This window comes from Gouania willdenowi, chromosome 18 (assembly GCF_900634775.1).
Source record: "Gouania willdenowi chromosome 18, fGouWil2.1, whole genome shotgun sequence".
Lineage (NCBI taxonomy): Eukaryota > Metazoa > Chordata > Actinopteri > Blenniiformes > Gobiesocidae > Gouania > Gouania willdenowi.
The window spans coordinates 3,800,359-3,821,385 of NC_041061.1; positions in this window are offsets into that span (position 1 = coordinate 3,800,359).

Here is a 21,027-nt window from a genome sequence, read left to right on the forward strand (position 1 = left end):
ATCTACGGCATTTTGTAGACGGCCACAATCTGCTGTTTGTTGTACTGTATATACTGAATTGGCCCTAGTCAGCTTCCGTAGATTTGACTTTATTAGCAAACCTTTGACTTTTATCACAATATTGGTTTTTGAGTTTATTTTGGAAATTTCAACTTTATTGTGGACATTTCAACTTTAATCTTGACATTTCGACTTTATTGTGGACATTTTAACTTTATTGTCGACATTTTGACTTTATTCTCAACATTTCAACTTTATTCTCAACGTTATTACTTTATTCTTGACATTTTGAGTTTATTGTCGACATTTCAACTTTATTCTTGACATTTCAACTTCATTCTCGATATTTCGACTTTATTCTTGACATTTCGACTTTATTCTTGATTTTCCCAAAATTATTTTCTCCATCAAAATTGTCCCTAATCCTCTTCCGTGCTCTAATCCAGATGCAGGTGCTTTAGTTTAATATTTTGGCTCATGATGCTACAAACGTTGAGTTTTCTCTGTAAACTTGTCCTCCATCTTTTTCTGAAACATTCCCACTGTGAAAGTCTTCCTCAGATACTTTGAGCTTTCTTGGCTTCGAATTCTGATGTAGTAATGATCGTTATAATTTCACAGAGAACATATTGGCTTATTATTTTACTTTTAAAATTTTACCAAATTGCCTCTGAGTAAAGCAAACTTTCATTCATTTCTCATTTGATTGTAGTTACAGAAAAACCAAATTTCCCCAAATCGTCATATCAAAAATTCTTTAAAAGGAATTAAGTTACATCTAAATAATTGCATTTTTGATGCTCCAGAAGTGAAAACTGAATGTGTAAATTGCACAACATCCTGCAAAATAAAGGCTAGAGTCGCCGATTTTCTGTTTTCAATTTTCCCAGTTTTTGCTTCAAGGATTTCTCAATTCCATTTTATTATTTGTATCCCTTATGTTCCTCAAAATCGTGCCAAAAATGCTTCGTGTAGTTAAAATCTTGTTTATAATTGTAAATATTTAAATAAATAAGTAATCAAAATAAATGTAATACAAACACAAAATATATAAAATAAAAAATTGGCCAAAAGAAAGAGATAAAAGCACCTTAAACAGTGACTGTAATGGTGCATTTAAAATACTTAGTGCCCACTTGCAACTATTTGTCGAAGTTGGTGTTACCAAATGTTTTTTTGTTTAATTTACAATCTTGGCGACTTCTCACTCAAAATGTTTGAGTAAAATGTACGGGACGCTAAAAACAAATGTAAACCAAAATTCTGCACTATTCTTTCTTGTCTGTCACGGCTGTAATGCCTCTATTTTTACTGCGACAATTCAGAATATCTTCAATGCTGACATCTTTCTTTCTGCTAAATGCACAGAAAGTCATTAAAACATGAGTGGGTAATGCATTATTCAACAGTGTACTGTTACATCACACTGCATCACTGCATGAGCGTCCACGTGTACATATGATTTGTTCGTCTCTATAACTCCTGCGTGTATCTGAAAAGCAGCTGCTAATTTTCCTCTCCATCAAATTCCATAAAAGTTTGTGGGGGCTTGTTCGGGATCTGAATTGAAATGTGTCATGCAGCAAATAGACACAAGAAAGAAACTTGAAAACAACAGTATTTTATCCAAAAACGTGTATTCTGTGTAATATTACTATTTCCAATTCAAGGAATTAAATTCCGTGAATTTCCTTTGTTCTGAATTCTGTTTAATTTCCGGATTACAGAAAATTGCAGGTGCTAATTGAGTAAAACTGTTTTCTATTACTGGAGAGGTTCGATGTTAGCCTTGTGCCGAAATGTTGTTTGCTCGCGTCATCACAACATCCTGTTTCGGGTGGCTTTTATCAGTGATTCGGGCGAAAACCGAAAATGCGCTTTTCGGCCATTTTGGGGTGAAAATTTTTGGTGGACGAAATTTCGATGCATCAGTATCAATGTTGTGCAACAAACATGACACATATTTTTCTTACATAGTTTGTGCACGAGGTCCATATCGATTGAGATAGCTTGCAAGTAAGCATTAGCTTAGCGGTTAGCCCGTGTGCTAGTTAAACTAGGATCTATTACTGAGTCAAAAGCCTGAAACACATCATCAACACTTTTAGACATTACACTAGCCACAGATTGGAGGTTAACAGGATCTTTTTTAGAAGGTATGAGTGCGTTGCCGGGATACGTTGCGGTACTTGGGGTTTTGACAGTAATGTGACCCGTATTGAAAGGTCAGGTGTTCCCTGCAGCATAGACACAAGAAGGAAACTTCAAAACAAAAACAAAAACTTGCATTCTGTCATGTTACCCTTTCCGTTTCAAGGAAGTGAATTCTGTGTTTTCCGTTTGTTCTGAATTCCAGAACATTCGCTTGTTTTCCATGATCAAGAAATATTGGCGGTGCTAATTAAGTAAAACTATTATCTATTAATAGAGACGTTCGATTTATAGCTTTTTGTCAAAATGCTGATACACTAAATTGGCGATTTCCGATGTTAACTGATACAGATGTATACAACTACCTCCCCCACCTAATTTTAGGTGACATTATATGTACTATACAGGTTAAGCCTACTTTTATTGTGATGCCCCACTGGATGATTTTCCCAAATAAACATCATGAGTGAAAATACTTATTTAACTTAACAAAAGGAAAACGTGCCACATTGTTTTTAATCTGTTGTTTCAATAAAAGAAACCTTTCAATATTGTGGAACAAACATTACGTGTATATTCTTATATATTTTGTGCCTAAGGTGCAGACCGATGGAGAAAGCTAGCGAGTTAGCATTAGCGTAGCGGTTAGACCGTGTGCTAGTTAAATGGGGTCTATATTTTTGCGTCAAAAGTCTGAAACACATCATAAATACCAACTGAAAACACTGACAGACATTACACTAGCCACGGTGTTGTAGCTAATCCCGGACAAACCCCCAAAATGATTAACGGACATTGTGAAACTACAACAAATAAAATGACCAGGCAACAATCAAATGCATCACTTCATAGACGACCAATCAGATTAAACGTAGTGCACTGCGCCAAAACAGCTTCGAATGGAGGTTATTTTCTTAGTTTTAGAGTTGATAAATGTAGCTAAACTTAGAGCCTGATCATTTTATTATTTTGAATTGAATTAATTTGTGTTGTTTTATTTGAAAATGAATTGTACATTTTGACAAACATTTTATTCTATATAGATGCCTTTGCGGAAAATAAAGAAGTTCCTTCTTAAGTTTATACATGAGATGTTTACCGTACGCAAGGAAACTGTGGCAAGATTTATTACCAAAAATAAATATGGGGTTAAAGTAATGAGTAACTTTTACTTTGAGTACTATTTAATTGAACTACTTTTTTACCTGTACTTGAGTATTTTATGTGTTACTTGTTCTAAAGTACAATTTTAATCAAGCAAGAGTACTTCTAGTAAGATATATCTATATCAGTTTATGATACTGATCTCTTTACACCTCTGTTTTCAACCGATATGACATTTTTTTGGCAAATATTGGCTGATAAAGTATAACGCACGGCTGAATCACTGTGGTCTATTCATCCACTGACCGTTATTACTTCTCACGTTATCGGACAGAGACCAGTTGAACCCATGACCCGGTGCATTCGCGTGTTTGAGTCCCGAGAGTCACGGGGATTTCTTCTCTGACGTGTGAGTATGGAAACGTTGATCCTCGGGCTGTGATTGGTACGTCGAGTGCTTCTGATCATGGATTCATTTCTACTGTAAAGATGAGCCCGGTTATTATCGGCCCTCCATGGACGGGCTAGGGTAGCGCTTTGACAGCCTGTCTCCTCCAGCTGAAGTCCTGTCACCCACTGCCTCATTTCCTCCTCTTTCTTCTCTCCAGCTCCTCTTCGCCCTCCCCTCCTCTTCCTCCCCATCCTCCTCCTCCTCCTCTCTTCAAAAGCACCACTGTATTCTCCTTAGCAACAAGCGCGAGGACTCACGCGTGCATGAGGCGGCGAGGGAGTAAAAGGAAAAAAAAAAAAGTGTAGGGATTGAAAGGAGTGTTCAGGGATGTTACGTAATCCGTGTTTGGCCGCGATAACGCTTCTCACATCTGGTTGCTGGGATGTATTTTAAATTGTTCTTTCTCTGAGCTTCAGATGGAGCGAACGTAGTCCCAGGAAAAGCTAGCACTCTCATTATGCTGGTAATTATCACCCCTCCAACCCCCCCAACACACACAAAAGCCCCCCGACTCCCAGCAAGCTGGCAGGGGATAATTATCCAGCTCCGAGTTTGAGCTCAAACTGGTGTAGTGACTCCAAGAAAGTCGTGGTTTTTCCTCTATTCCAATCTGTCTCCCTCCATCTGTCAGATCTCTTCTTCTCTTTTTCATCCCTTCCTCCCCATCCGTCCCCCACCTACAACATCTGGCGTGTCTGGAAATCACCGGCTTCCCCCTGCTCCTTCATGGAGGTATAATCCCTTTATTTTCGTCTATAAATACATTTCTGCTTGGCTTTTAGAAGCTTTCTCTGACAGCCACCACTTCACTAAGCCCAATGTGAGCCTTCAATGGAGATGCTTTACGCATCGTCTTTCCCATTGTCCCTCTGTGCCGCTTCCCGTTTCCGACTCTAATTTTCCCCATTGGGGTTTCATCGTTGACGTCATCACTGCTGTTCTGAGATTCACAGAAATCAGGCCACAAATGCAAGACCTTCAGATTTCGTAAGGTTTCATAGTATGAGATTTCATGGTATGAGGTTTCATAGTATGAGATTTCATGGTATGAGGTTTCATAGTATGAGTATAATCATGGTAGTAACCTCACGGTACGATAACTATTGTGATATTGTGTGGAAAGCTCAAGGTTTTTCAGGAAGCCACACAGTTGGCAGCAATGCTAACAATAACAAGAATGATGACCATTGAGAAAGTGTTTGTTCACTATTTTGACAGTATTTCTTGTCATACTTTTAGATTAAAAACATAAACGTAATACTGCTGACAAATACAGATTCTTTAGCTAAAGTGCAATCATTCTAATGGAGTCAGGAACACTGCAACACCGGCATAGAAACAGTAACAAGACATTAAATAATAATTAAAAAGGTTTCATAGTATGACATTTTATAGTTTGGGGTTTCGCAGTATGAGATTTTTTTACCACTTTTTAACTGTTTTCTAACTGTTCTGTAGCTTTGAGTAGTAGTAGTTATCTTAACTCTCTCAGCCTTCTCCATGGACTCTTTTACTTTAGCGGACCAAGTTCAGTCTTGATGAAGATCAGAGGATCTCTGTGAAACGTGCTGATGTGTAGGGATCTGTGTGTGGACAGGGGGCTGTGCGTCAATGTGACAGGAACATAAATGACGTGATCCGTCTCAATCTCTGCTTAGGAGAGGCTTTACTGCTCAGATGTGTTGAAATTTGGCCGCTCAACGGACACGTTGGCTTGTATCCAGTTAAGCGCACGCTGACCTCCATGTTTGTTCGCTCCCCGTTTTATCACTGCACACAACCAACTTACAAGTTGACAGAGCATCGGCGTTGTCCGCCATCTTGTAAACAATTATTTCGTCACCTATTGAGTTTCATATCGCCATTGTTTTAACATTCCTCTATCCATCTGTCCATTTTTGGCCACTCTAATTTGAAACTTTTAACCAATTTCTCTGGTTTTTAAAATCCCATTTCACCACATTTCCACCATTTTTGGTCACTTTTAACCCATTTTATTCTGATTAAAACAAGGATTTACATCTTTAATATTACTATATACTATGGAGCAAATAATACTGAACTTCCTGAATAACAGTGGATATTATTCAGATGAATAAATAAATGTGGTTATCACAGATTCATAGAACAATAGACCATCATTTTGCTGACTTTATGGATGGACCCCAAAAATCTCTCCCATTTATTCCCCCATATAGATGGTCCTTACATCTTTTTTTCCCTTCAACAAATGATCTTGGATTTATTGATTTATGTCTTTACTGGATAAAAATGATCATTTCCAGCAGCGTTAACAACAGAATGAATAAAACCCCTTTTTTTTCACTTTGTAACAGTAACACAGAGGCTGTGTGCGAAGCCTTGAAAGCACGAGTAAAGAGAATCATCCTTTACCGTGACTTTCCCTCCTAATGTTCCCTCTCAGTCCATCCACCCTCCGTTATCTCTTCATTCCTTCTGGAATTCCAACTATTCCTGAGCTCCTCTCAGCGCCGCTCTTTCTAACTCACTTATGTAAAGCCATTACGGACTATTTTTAGCGGACAGGTACAGCGTGTTTCTTCTCCGGAACAGAAGTGGAACAGATGGAGGAGCACGATCCGATCACGGAATGTGAGCCACGTTTTAACCGTTGGGATGAAAAAGATGAGGATTTAGCGTTAACAGGTCAAAGGGAGGTATTAGAGAAGAGATGGGCAACTTTTATCACAGCTGGGCCACAAATATGTAACTGTATCTGATCCGAGGGTCACATTATCAACGCTCACGCAATAATGACCAATCTAAGAATGAACACAAGAGAAAACCAGGCTTAATTTGTTCTGTTTTTGTGTAGTTTTGTTGTTTTCTGAGTTTTTAGTTATTTTGTGTATTTATCTGTCATTTTGGAAATTTCTGTTGGTATTTTGTGTATTTTACGAGTCTTTATGTGTTTTTGTTATTTTTTGTGTGCAATGTTTTGCATTTTGTTAATATTTGTTGTCAAACTGAGGCCGTTTTGTAGTTTTTTTCTGTACTTTTGGGTATTTTTTCTGTAATTTAGTGTAATTGTTAGCATTGTATGCGCCTTTGGAGTCATTTTGTATATTTCTTGTTGTTTTGTGTGTTTTACGAGTCTTTTTTTTTGTGTATTTTTGGAATCTTTTTTGTGTATATTTGGATTCTTTTTTTCTGTGTTTTTGTTACTCCTTTGTGTATTTTTCTTGACATTCTGTGCATTTTGTTGTCATCTTGAGTATTATTTGAGGATTATTTCGTGTATGATGTTGGGCTTCTTGTTAGTTCAATTTTTGGTGTATTTGTCTTGGGGGCCGCACAGAATTAGACGGAGTTATGTGGCCCCTGTGCTGCCAGTTGACCACGTCTAGATTAGAGTCAAGGGTTCAGAACTTCATTGTGCTGCTCGTTTTACAAAGCAGGTCATTGCTAGTAAGAAGATAAGCTTTGCTTTGTGATCAAACCTCATCAGGGTCACTTACAGCTAAAAGCTCAGACTGTATTTACATTACGTGTCATCACCACTCATCCGTCACAAGTTGGAAGAAGTGAAAACCTGAGTGTAGGCGAGGACAGGAGTGAGGAGAAGAGAATAGATGAAATCAGCCTTGGTTCGTTACATAAGGAAAGGAGGCAAAACGAGGCCGGAGATGGACGTGGAGACAAAGGAAGCCCCGGCTAACGCTGGCGTCCTTTTATACCTCAGCACAAGAAGAAAACTCGTAAACAATGGAGCCGCCCACGCGTGATGCTGCGTCATCCTCATCCTCGTCCTCCAGGCCCTGGAAAACCACGTGAGTGCACAACTGTAGAGTTTTAAAGAGGCTCCTCGGACCTTCACCATCTCCTAAGAAGACACACGGGGGGTCCAACACCGTTGCGACGTTAGCTTCTTCAGCTCAGTGTGTGTATATGAATAAAGTTTACTTACTGACTTACTTAGTTAGGGAACGCATTTCAAACTTGAGGCTCGAGGTAAAGTAGGGGTGTAACAAAATAGTCACCTCACGGTATTAAGATACAAAATACTCACGATACAATATAAACAAGAAGACATAGTCATCAACATCCCCCGCCAGATTGGTTGTCATTATAACTCTCAACTTTTTCCTAAATGTCCTTAATCTAAGAACTTAGATGTATAAATTTTATCACATCAGAATCTAAAATTACTAACTATCTTAAATGGTTTCTAAGAAAAGCTGTCCCCAATGAAAATGCCTCAGGTTAAAAAAAAAAAAAATGCAAAAAGGTCAATAACTCCGGAAAAAATAATAGCGCGCTTCTCATTTTCGAACTTCATCAAGGTATTGATACTTATATCCCCCTTCACCCTTTGTGGCGGGGGATAAAAATGCAAAAAAATTCCCAATGAAGTGTAAGAAATGTACAACAAATGTTTGTTGATGGAAAAACTACTTGACTGCTAAAGTGTGAGACCGTGTGTAGGAGTGTTTCGCTATACAAACAAAGAATGAAAATACATTTCCCAATCTAACTGTTTTATTCTTATTATTTCTCATTTCTGTAACATAAAAGTTGGTAAAGCTTTTGTCTTTGGGCCTTTTTTCATTGTCTTTCAGTACTGCACCGATGTTTAGGCCTGTGTGTGATTCAAATATGGTTCGTGTTTGGGGCACCAAGCTTTTAAATTCCCACTCATGGGTATGGTGGGGGTGTGGGCTCTTACTGTTCTGTAGCTTTGAGTAGTAGTAGTTATCTTAACTCTCTCAGCCTTCTCCATGGACTCTTTTACTTAAGCAGACCAAGTTGAGTCTTGATGAAGATCAGAGGATCTCTGTGAAACGTGCTGATGTGTAGGGATTTGTGTGTGGACAGGGGGCTGTGCGTCAATGTGACAGGAACATAAATGACGTGATCCGTCTCAATCTCTGCTTAGGAGAGGCTTTACTGATCAGATGTGTTGAAATTTGGCCGCTCAACGGACACGTTGGCTTGTATCCAGTTAAGCGCACGCTGACCTCCATGTTTGTTTGCTCCCCGTTTTATCACTGCACACAACCAACTTACAAGTTGACAGAGCATCAGCGTTGTCCGCCATCTTGTAAACAATTATTTCATCACCTATTGAGTTTAATATCGCCATTGTTTTAACATTCCTCTATCCATCTGTCCATTTTTATCCACTCTAATTTAAAACTTTGAACCAATTTCTGTGGTTTTTAAAAACTATTTCACCCCCTCTTCCACCATTTTTGGTCACTTTTAACCCATTATTTCTGATTAAAACAAGGATTTACATCTTTAAGATGACTATAATAATAATACACTTTCTGGATAACAGTGAATATTATTCATATAAATAAATAAATGTGGTTATCACAGATTCATAGAACAATAGACCATCATTTTACTGACTTTATGGATGGACCCCAAAAATCTCTCCCCTTTATTCCCCCATATAGATGGTCCTGTCTCCACATGACTGTTCTTCAATGTTCATGTTCAACCACCTTCAGCTACAGTGGGGGTCCCTGGTTTCTGGATCCTTTATTTTGGGGGTCGTGGGTTGAAAAGGTTGAGAACCTCTGGTTTAAGGGACAATAAAGTCATCCAGACGAGGAAACGGAAACGTCCATTTTGGGATGAACATTTTTTAAAAGCCACAGGAAAAGGAGACAGAGGCTCCGCCCACCTCTGGGCCCTGATTGGAGTAATTGAACGTGTGTTTATTTTTGGCTGTGAGACCAGTTGGGAATGAAGACGTGTGAAGAAAACAGCTCAGAGGTGTGTTCTTCAAAGACTGGCCTTGTAGATGAAGTGAGGAAGAGGATGGGGGGGAGGGGGGTGGGTGTTGCTCAGTGTTTCCTCAGTCCTGTGTACGGCATGTTCCACTTTCCTGTTTGTCTTTATTAAGGCGAGCTGTGGCTGCAGTGCAGTGTGTGTCTTCCTCTCTCTTTCTATCACCTCCTCAGGCTCCCCAGGGCGCTCGCTAAACGCTGCAATCTGTCTCTGTCCCCCCTCCACCCCCGCTGCCCCCCTGCCTTCACGTTCATACTCTCAGCTTCTCTTCCAGGCTCGCCGCTCTTGAATCACACGCTAACAACCTTGTGTGAAGGAGGGGAAACCCCTCCACTGAAAGTAGGGCGAGAACAACCTCCCCCTTCAGGGTGTGAGAGTCCAGGAAGGAGGGTGGGGGGAGGGGGGCAGCTCCCACTGTTAGGGATCCAATCAGATACGTACGATCTCGATCAGATTTCAATGACACAAGAACATCTCCGCTCTGTGGATTTGTGTTCTGGATTTGTGTTCTTTCTATAGTAACATAATGTCTACGATGTCACATGATCAACATTCATGTCAGCATTAGAATATTGACTGATCAGAGCATTAACACATGAAACAACAAATGGTTTGTGTGTTTTTTTTCATTTTTGTTGTTTTGTGTATTTTTGTTTCATTGGTTTTTGGTATAATTTTGTGTGGTTTTGAATTCATTTTTCACACGTGTGTTTTTGTGGCATTTTTATGATTTTAGTCTTGGTGTATTGTTATTAGTTTTTTGCATTATTGGAGTCATTTTGTGTGTTTTCTGAGTTGATTTGTGTGTTTTGAATTCATTTTGTTTGTTTTGTATTGTTTTGTGTGTTCTTAGGAGTCATTTGTGTTTTCTTTCGATAAGTTTGTGTTTGTTTTTGAAGTCAGTTTTAGCTTTTTTTATATCGTTTTGTTTGTTTTTGGTGACATTTTGTGTTCTTGGTGTCTTTTTGTGTGTTCTTGGTGTTATAGTATGTTTTTTGGGTTCATTTTGTGTATTTTCTGAGACATTTTGTGCAGTTTTTTGCGAGCTGCACAAAAAACTCCAAATTGAGACTGAGGGCCTGATGTGGCCCCTAGGCCATCAGTTGTTCATGTCTGGTCTCGACTGATTCAATGACAAATGAAAAAACACTGACGTTACAGCTAAAAGAGAAAGTAGTATTGGTGTTTCAGGTCCAAGGTTCACCTCTAATCAGATTCCAGTCCACTCTGGTTCCATTAGAGCTGGTTCCAGGAAGCTACCGTAGCATTAGCATTAGTCCAGTGTCTGTCACTGGAGCAGAAGTGGGTTAAGTGGCCTTCAGAGCTAATGGTGGAGAAAGGAGGGGAAGTGTCTCCAACCACAGCTTTGAAATCCTTTTCTACACATGCTCAGCGACACATTCATGATAGTTACACTTTTTCTGTTCAACCTAAAACCATTCAATTACCAACATTTGGGGTCACGAGACACAAGGAGGGGGTCGCCAGAGCCCATTTTTGCTTATTTTCACCATTTTTCTGCAACTACACCAAACTTTCCATATTTTAACCTATTTTCATCTCTTTTTCTTGCCATATTTTTGCTCATTTTATTGCATTTTTGCTACATTACTCCCATTTCTGCCACTTCTACGTCACCTTTCAATGCCTTTTCTGCACATTTTTTTCCACTTTCAAGACATTTTTCAGCTCTTTTAAACCCTTTCCACCACTTTTTTCACCTAATGTCACATATGTTGATCAATTGTCACTTTTAACTTCTTTTCACCATATTTCATGATTATCTTTTGTCAATTTAACCACATTCACCATTTGTAATAACCATTATTTTCCAGTTTAAAACTAATTATTTCAATTTTGACGCTTTGAACCCATTTTAACCACTTTTTCTGTCCGTTTTTTTGGCCACTCTATTTGTAACTTTTAACCAATTTCTGTGGTTTTAAAATCCCATTTCACCACCTTTTCCATCATTTTTGGTCACTTTGAACCCATTTTATTTCTGATTAAATCAAGGATTTACATCTTTAAGATGACTTACTATGAATACTATAAATAATAATAAACTTCCTGGATGACAGTGGATGTTATTCAGATCAATAATGTTAGTAGATGGGGACAATTTTGTAACTTTTAATAAGAATTAATGAGCACAAATCGAATTGGATTCAACCAAAGGATGTCGTTAGTAGTTTATGTTCAGTGTTGGAATTTAAATGTATACTGGTTGGTTTTTAAGGGTTGCATGCCCCTCATTTTGTGTTTATACATGTAGAGCTGGATCATTACAGATATTCTCATTACTGTTGCCTTTCTGTCGTCCAGTACAGTTCATTGATTTAAAGACAATAGGCATGGTCTGAATTATGGATTTAAATTTTTCATATTTTTAAAGAAATATTTCTAAATTGTGACGTAAATTGCTCTACACGGTTTCTCCGTGCTTGGGATTGGTCTGATACTGTAATAATCTCCACCTGTTTCACATGAACTTATTCTGGCTGAAATCCTCTCGCTCAGGTGAACGTGTTTAAATCCTTCTTCGTAGTACAGCTGCGTTGTGACAGAGAATGTTTGATTAGGTGAAGCTAACGGAGAGATATTAGAATACACTTATCTGGCCTGCATAGTACAGGCCGCTAAAAACACAAAACAACAAAAAACACACAAAAGGGACAACATAAATACACAAACGTGACTCCAAAATCACAGAAAATGCTATGAAATATACCAAAGGATGACAAATTATACATTAATTCTCCAACACAAAACGACAACAAAAACATGCTAAAATGACTCCAAAACCACACAAAAAAATACATAAAAAACACCAAAAGCACATAAAATGATTAAAAGCACACATATGAATGAAAAAAATACCCAAACATGACTTAAAATGCAAAACACACAACAAAAACAGACAAGAGAGGACAACTTAAACACGTGGAAATTACTCCAAAAACACAACAAATGATAGAAAATAAACAAAACGATGACAAAATACAGACAGGAATTGTAAAACACAAAACAACAACAAAACACATGACAACATAATTACTCACAAAAGACAACAAAAAACCCACACCAAATGATAGAAAATAAACAAAAAGACAAGAAAAATACAGGAAAAGGAATTTTACAAACACAAAAACACAAGAAGGACAAGTTAGACACACCAAATGATAATAAACAAAAGGATGACAAAACACAAATAATTGTATAACACAAAACAAAACACACACACAAAGTACTCCCAAAGCTGATAAAATGAAAGAAAAAGACACCAAAGGTCAACATAAACACACTAAACGTCTCTAAACACACAGTTCCTTTGATGTTGCCTGTGCTGTGCTCTGATTGGTCAATATTCTAAACGTAAAGCGTTGTTGACTGAGTTTCTTCGTTGCTCAGTAGTAGTGATGTGATTTTCTGTCCCGTTTTGTGGGGTCGACTCATTAAGCGTTGTCGGCTCATCACGTCTGTGAGACGGACTAGAGGTCAGGTCAAGGTCGCTCTCACTTCTTCTTCTTCTCTCTCTGTGTGACTCCTTCAATTATCTGTCATTCAATCTCAGTTTGCAGCAGAGCAACGACACACACACACACACACACACACACACTGCAGTGTTTCAGCCGCAGACACACTCACTCATTCCTCTGCAGCTCTTTCTTCATCCTATTAGAAGTGTTTCCGTCCCATGTTGTCACTGCTCAGTGTGAGATGTTTGCATCAACGTTAAATGCAAAACACTTTCATCCGTGTTTTCCATATAAGTGAGTGAATTTCAAAGGGAATCAGGGATGTTTATTCACTAGATTATATTTCAACCCTGTGAAGTTTAAAGAAGGAATAAAGGAGACGCTAAACAACACCTGATGATAAAATATGGAGTCCTTGTAAAAATGATTAAAAACAAACCATTTACAAATAAACATAAATCAAAAGCAAACAGCCAGAAAATGTGTTTTTTTTTCTAAATGCAAAAAAAGAAACAAATTAAAAGTATTCTTCAAAAATACTTTTCTCTCTTTTTTTATACAAAGAAAGGCAAGTAAAACAATAACATATATATTGATATATCTTGTGGGCGCTTCACCTGCCCCTCCTGTACAGTAGCTTGCGGGGAGGGAGGTCGACAGAGGGCCAACGAAGGCGTTGAAAATATAATGCCTTCACTTTATTCTGATACAGTCAGATGACGTGTGACGACATTGAGTAGATCTGGGTCAGAAAACAAAGTTCCAGGTGGCGGTGGGGGAGGAGGAGGAGGGTGACGTAGCGTCTTTCTGCACAAACATCCTGGTGAATAGATGAGACGACTTTGATGGCTGGTTTTGGGAGCCAATGATAAGCGATTTGTTTTCAACTCAGGCTAGCACAATTTTTATATCCTTGAGTCCTGGTCTCCAGCAGTAATCCAATACGGCGGCCTTTAACTTTCAAGCTGAGCATTAAGAGAATTTAAATTAAAATATGCACATTTTTATTGAATCAAGAAAATATATGAGCCAACAAACAGACTTGTCTATAAAATGTAGGGGCGGGAGGGAAGGTTTTGAAGTTTCCTTCTTGCCATATTTGTGCTTCACAGACAGAGGTCTGAGAAATGACAGCGAGCATTGTTTTATTTCTTTGTGTTGTTGAGCTTTCACATCTCATTAGTTCCTCCTGGTCTCAGTGAGGATGAGGATGAGGAGCATCTTCCTCTACCTCACCCGTCTCTCCTGTCACATCCATTCCTAGTGTGTCCGCCTCTCTGTCGCAGCACCTTTATCCTACATCCTCGTCTTCCTCCGTCCTCTTCATCCTCTTCATCCTCTTCCACAGTCCATGCTAAATGTAGTTCCTTTTGGTTGGTGACCACGTGCTGCCAAACTCCCACTTAAATTTGTCACATTAATACACACACACACACACACACACACCACACACACACACACACACACACACACACACGCACACACAGGACGGTCCATGTTTATCTAAGAAAATGAACAAAATGACTCCAAAACGACAGAAAAGGACCACAAAAATACACAAACATGTCTTAAAGCTTGAAACAACAACAACAGCACACAAAATGACAGGGAAATATACTACAGGACAACACAAATACACAAAATGACTCCAAAAACACCAAAACTTACAGAAAAATACATAAATGGACAACAAAAATACACAAACATGACTTCTAAAACAAAAAAAAAACAACAAAATACCCAAAAGTACTTAAAAAAAACACCAACAAAATGATGTAAGAAAGAAAAACACACACGGAATGGAAGAAAATTAACAAAAGGACAACAAAATCCACAGAAATGTCTTCTAAAACACATAACAAAAATGATTAACACAATGATTAACAAAACACACTTAATGAAAGGACAACAAAAAAACCCAAACATGACTTCTGACACAGCAGCAGATTCACAGACACACACACACCGGAAGCTTGTTTACTTCTGAATCCCAGAGCGTCTGTTCCCCAAAACCTTTTGACATAATAAACCCTGTGTCAGCATCTGACCAGCAACCCTAAAGCTGGACACCGTCTCATTCATCAAAAAGCACCATAACAAACGAAAAGAAGGAATGTTGGTCATTTTTGTGCTGCGAGACACAAATATCAAACTTGTGTGTTTTGATTGTAAGTTATCTTGTTATTACATTTAATTCATGTTTTGGGTTATGATTTAACGTGCAAATGTGTCGTGCAGCACGAAAAGTAGGAGAAAATTGTGCTAAAAATGACACAATCCATTTTTTTTGTGACTTTTTCACCAACTCTGTGAGACTGGCCTGATATTGTCTACGGTGCAAACTACCTCCCCTTCTTTAATGTCAAACATATTCATCATCTGTGGCTTCTGTTCGTTTGGTGGGCGGGGCTTAAGTGGCTCTTATGATGATGAAGACTGAACGATAATTGGTCAAATGTCCTCGTGTCTTTACTTTTTTTTAGAGGTGTTTGATGTTGAATAATGTCCTCAATGTTATGAAAATGAGTATACACACACACACACTCTGACACACTGACAGGCCTCTCTTCACCAACTCGTTCACGGTCCGTTAAATTCGGCCCATTTCCCTCGCGCATCATAAAGCGCGACGAGGTCGGCATTAAACACAGCGCGCTAACGCTAGCTCTGACACATGCCGACTCCTTAGCTTTAATATTTCATGGCTCTGCTGTCAGAAGCCATTTTTAATTATTTTTTTAAAAAAAATGAAGTTAAATTTTAAATATTTTTTATTACAGTAAATACATGAAACAAGTTGAAAAAAATAGCAAAAAAATGGGAAAAATAATTGTATTTTTAAACATTCTTTGAAATCCACCCCCCCCCCCCCAAGAAAAACAAAACAAACAAACCCAGATTAAGTTAAACTTAAAAAAAAAAAAAAAAGCTAAATGATTTCTTGCATATATTTATTAAAAAAAAAAACACCAAAAAAGAAAAAAAAAAGCTAGGAAACAACAAATATTTATTTCGAAGGCGACATTCACATTTTGAAACGTTTGGAAACAACAAAATAAGAGCAGGGACGAAGCTGTTGGCTGCAGACAGACCTAATGCTAAATGTAGCGCCATCGCCCGTGTGAACACCAGTAGCCATAGTGGAAGCGTATGCCAGCAGCAGACTTTCAGAGGCGAGACGCTTTGGCAGGATGTGAGCAGAACAGATTTTTCCACAGTGGGAGTCGTTATTAATAAAAAGACTCTGAGAGGTTGATTCCCCCACGTTAAAGCGTCTGAACGCTCACATGTTGTTGGACTGATACTTATTATTATTAATATTAATAAACTGTTCCTCTTCTTCTCCTCCTCAGCTGACCTCCACTAACTCTGCCAACAGCAGCCAGACGACCACGTCCGACAACAAAGGTAACAATACTAACCTACAATTTCTTGTTTTCTTGTTTTATTAGTCAGTTTTTTTTCTTTTTTGCAACTTCTAACGCCACCAAATCACGTCTCAACTTCAGCATTTAAAATCCAAGATGAATGCATTATTTTTCTCCACTGCATTTAATCATTTCATTGTTGATTTAAAGTTTTTACTGTTGATAGAAGTGTCACGATTCGTTTTAATGATTCAGTTCAAATTACGATTCGTTGTTGCCGACTCGATATTGGTTAATTTAGAACAATTCGATTCAAATCAATTCAATGACTTAAAATGGATTCTGGAACTTTCATCCAAAATAATAATGCAACCAGTGTGATTGTGCAATAATTCAGATTCAGAATACTTTATTCCCAAGGGGAAATTCAGTTTCAGTTACATCCCGTCTAAAAAAACATGAAAAGACAATCACATATAACATGGGAGTACAGGAGCGGAAGTACTGTGGGTCACAAGCCATGAAGGCAGCGCCCCGTATCTTAGATGAGAAGTGGAAAACATGAGGTAAGGAGAGGGAAAAAGGCAGGTCCCACACTGTGCTCCTTTATGGATCCCACACTGTGCTCCTTTATGGGGCACAGTGTGGGATTAGAAAACAAAAAACCTCGGCACACACAGAAGCGCGAAAAAGACACAAATACAACAAAATTCAAAGACAGCAAAGAAGGCGTTGAAACGTGATGTTGTTTGTACTTTACATACTTCATATGTCATTTACAGATGAATTTTTACTTTTACTCTTTACTTTTTTAAACAAATATCGCTACTTTCTACGTTACTTTTAAGACCTTCGTAGATGACGTCACGATATAAAAAAACGCAAACATTTTCAAGTTCTTAAAAATGTTAAATCAAAGCTGTTTTGGGTTTTATTGAGCATTTACACTTGTTTTTTCTTGACACATTTTATTTATTATGAGTGCTAAATTCTCCAGGTGTTCAAAGGTAACACATTCCTTAAAACATGAAATGTTTACATAAAAATGTACTTTTTTACTTTTACTCAAGTAAGGGAGAAACTCGTACTAGTACGTTTGCCACTTCTGGCAATTGGTCACAAAATGAAGGACATTTAAATGTAGATATGTGACACTTTATATTGTTGGTACTTTACAAACTTCACATACTTTAAATGTCATTTATACCTGGAAGTGCAAACTAGTGTTAAAACAGCTTGTTTTCTTCACTGATGGGCCCAATTTGTGCCCCACTTTAGTTAAAACTGCTCCGTATTTGGCCCCTGTTCTAAAATGAGTTTGACAGATACCCCTGGTCTAAAACATGCAGGACAGGAGCTCTCCAGGACCGGACCTCATGGGTACTATCATGGATCTCTTGCGTCGCTCTGCACCAAATTGGAGCTGATAAATTGGCTCCGGCTCAACTTTGGTGCAGTTCATTAATAACTCAATACGCAGCCCGAGTATTTCCCATCACTGAGCCACTGGACCTGCACGTGGAGGCAGTCTCCCCCCCGCCTCTTCTATGGTTCACATTATCCAGAATATCCTCGCTCTCTGTGCACGGATCGGCCAATAAGCAGCTGTGCGACGAGAGTTTCCCCGAGGCGAGGCTCACCAGCTGCATCTCGCCATGAAACCACAAACGTGCAGTGAGAAGTAGCCCGAGGTTATTCACCGTACCGCACTGTGCTGTGACTCACACCTGGCACATCCACTCTGTGCTGTGCTTACATAAAGTGATGATGACGCAGCCCAGGTCAGAGCTGACCCGCTTCTCTGTAGCAGATGGATCGAAAAATAGAGACGAGAGGCTTCATCAGTTCTGGAGAAAAATGGGAAACTCGAGGACCTTGGTTTAATTTTATGCGGCCCAAAAAGTAAATCTCCCAAAAATTATATTTCAAGACATTGAACGGAATATGAAACACACAAAATAACTCCAAAAACACTCAAAGAAACAATGAAAAACAAACAAAGTACAACAAATATATTGTTAATATTATTAAAAACACACAAAAACATTCTGAAAATACACAAAATTACAATAACATTGAATAAAATAACAACAAATGTACAAAACAAAAACAATTTTACAGAATAGCTCCAAAAAACACTGAAAGAAACAACGAAAAACAAAACAAAACTATTGTTGTTATTATTAAAAACACACAAAAAGACACAGAAAAAACACAAAATTCCAAAAAAAACATAAACAAAACTAGAAAAGCACTCGGAGAGCGCAGATCTCCGCCAAGCAGCTCATTTCCACCCATATTGTGATTTCCACTCTATGTTTGTAGTCATGTATTGATTTATAGACTCAGATTCATTGATAATCGAAACAGACCTTTAGCATTTAAAATAACAATGATTGAAATATTACAACCTTGTTACAAATCATGTTCTGTGAGGCCCAGTTATGTTCTTCTTTTTCTAATTGGAACACTGATCACATCATCAGTGAGAACCTATGACCTCAACTACAAGAAGTTCCACAATGTGGATTGGAAACGTAGTGGGATATATATCTATCTATATATTTTCTTTTGGTAGCCAGAACATCACCAAAATACAATCACCTGTTCCTTGTCCCATTTATCGATTTTCCTGAACATTCCATCCAAATCCGTTCATAACTGACAGACAGACAGAGGGTTAAACATAACCTCACCGCTCTGTGCTTCGCACATGGCAGAGGTAATTACAACAAACACACAATTCAAAAAACAAACATACAAAATGGCTCCAAAAACGCACAACGAAACGACAAAAAAAAAAAAACTATTGTTATTATTATTAAAAAATCCACAAAAAGATTCCGAAAACACACAAAATTACAAAAAACATGAAGAAAATACCAACAAACACTCAAGACAAAAGCAATTATACGAATAGCTCCAAAACACTCAAAACGCTCAAAGAAACAAACAAAATGCAACAAAACTATTATTATTGTTAAAAACACACAAAAAAGATGCACAAATTACAAAACATTGAACAAAATTACAACAAAGACAATAACAAAAAAACTACAGGGGGAAGACGGAATAACAACAAAAAGTAAACAAAATGACTGCATAAAACACACAAAATAACCAGAGACAAACAGAACACAGAAAATATATGAAACAACAAAAGTTACTCAAACAATTCCAAAGAAATACACAAATACCCACATAGAGAAATACACACAACAACAACAAATACACACAAAACCCTTGTTGTCAATTTCATTTCCCAAATCCGTATTATTTCTGTTTTATCGGCTTTCCCTAATTAGATGTAATTACTGACAACTTAAAAGTTCCACAATCACGCTTAATATGGATCAATTTGGTTAAACCCTGTAAATATTTGTATTTTTTAATTTTTCAGAAGTAGACATTCAAATCTTGCAAGATCAAACGTGATCTCACAAGATTTTGTTTCTCAACATCTTGCGCAGCATTTGACAAGTTTGTTGTCTTTCAAACTTGCGATACATTCATCCACTCATGTACTAGAAACATGGTGAACATGTGTGATATTCTCCTAAAGGCTAGAGTATATTCTGTGTCATAGCCATTTCCATTTCAGGAAGTTGATTCCGTGCTTTTTCATAATCGCAGAAAAACGGAGAAGTTCTAGAAGTAACTTTCATACTTCTAGCAAATGTGAAGCATTTCATTTCACACATCTACAGACCAACAGAGAGAAATGTAGGCGTGTGGGTTTCAGCTTCAAAGAAAGTAGTTTTTATAGATGATCGAGTCTCAAAAATACAACTGAGCCAATCAAGCAAATTCTTCGATCCGATATGAGGAGAGTTCAGGCCTTTGCAACAGAAGTTCTTGAGACTCTGACGGTTCTCTGTTGTCCTAGTTACATTGGTTTGTGAGGAGAGGTTTCACTTCTCATCCAAGAAGCTCCTTCACTTCTGAAACCGACGAGTTGTGAATCCTAAATCCCAGTACAAAGCCAAACTAGTCAGTTCCAGAACGTAATGAGTCTCTTCGATGAGCGGTGAAACGCCTTCAATCAAAACGTCAAGTCCCGCCCTAGAATCTACTGAAATCTTGTTTCTACCTCTCCATCTTTGCTTTTCCAGAGAAGGGTTGTTTTTTTATATACTTTTCAGAAGTCGACACTCAAATCACACCAAGATTTGCCAAATCAAAACGCGATCTCACAAGATTTTGTTTCTCAAGATCTTGCGTCATTTGACAAGTCTGTCGTTTGTCTCTTCCACACACTTGTTACACAATTATCCACCTGTTTAATAGAAAACATGGTGAGAATGTGTGATTAGCATTTAGCCTGTGTTAACTGACATGATCATGCATTATCAAATTCAAGTTACCTTTTGTAGCTTTTCAAATACATTAAATTAAAAAAATTATCTTCTTTATATAACGTGTTCATGTAAACTGAGATGCGTAAGAATTTGAAGATGCAAGACACTGTTTTGTTATTATTTTTTATGTTCATTTATTTTATTTTAAACTGTTTTTAAGTTGCCATTTACATGATCAATACAAATTAAATTAAATCAAACATTATTCTATATAATTTTAACTGTATAGAATTCAATACACTGTATTGTCTTCATTGAGAAGGTATTTTTTCATCTCAGGAAGGACTTTAATCCAGGTGAGATGAGACAAAATGACACCTTTGATAGTAAAGGTCGCTGTTTTATGCCATAGTTTT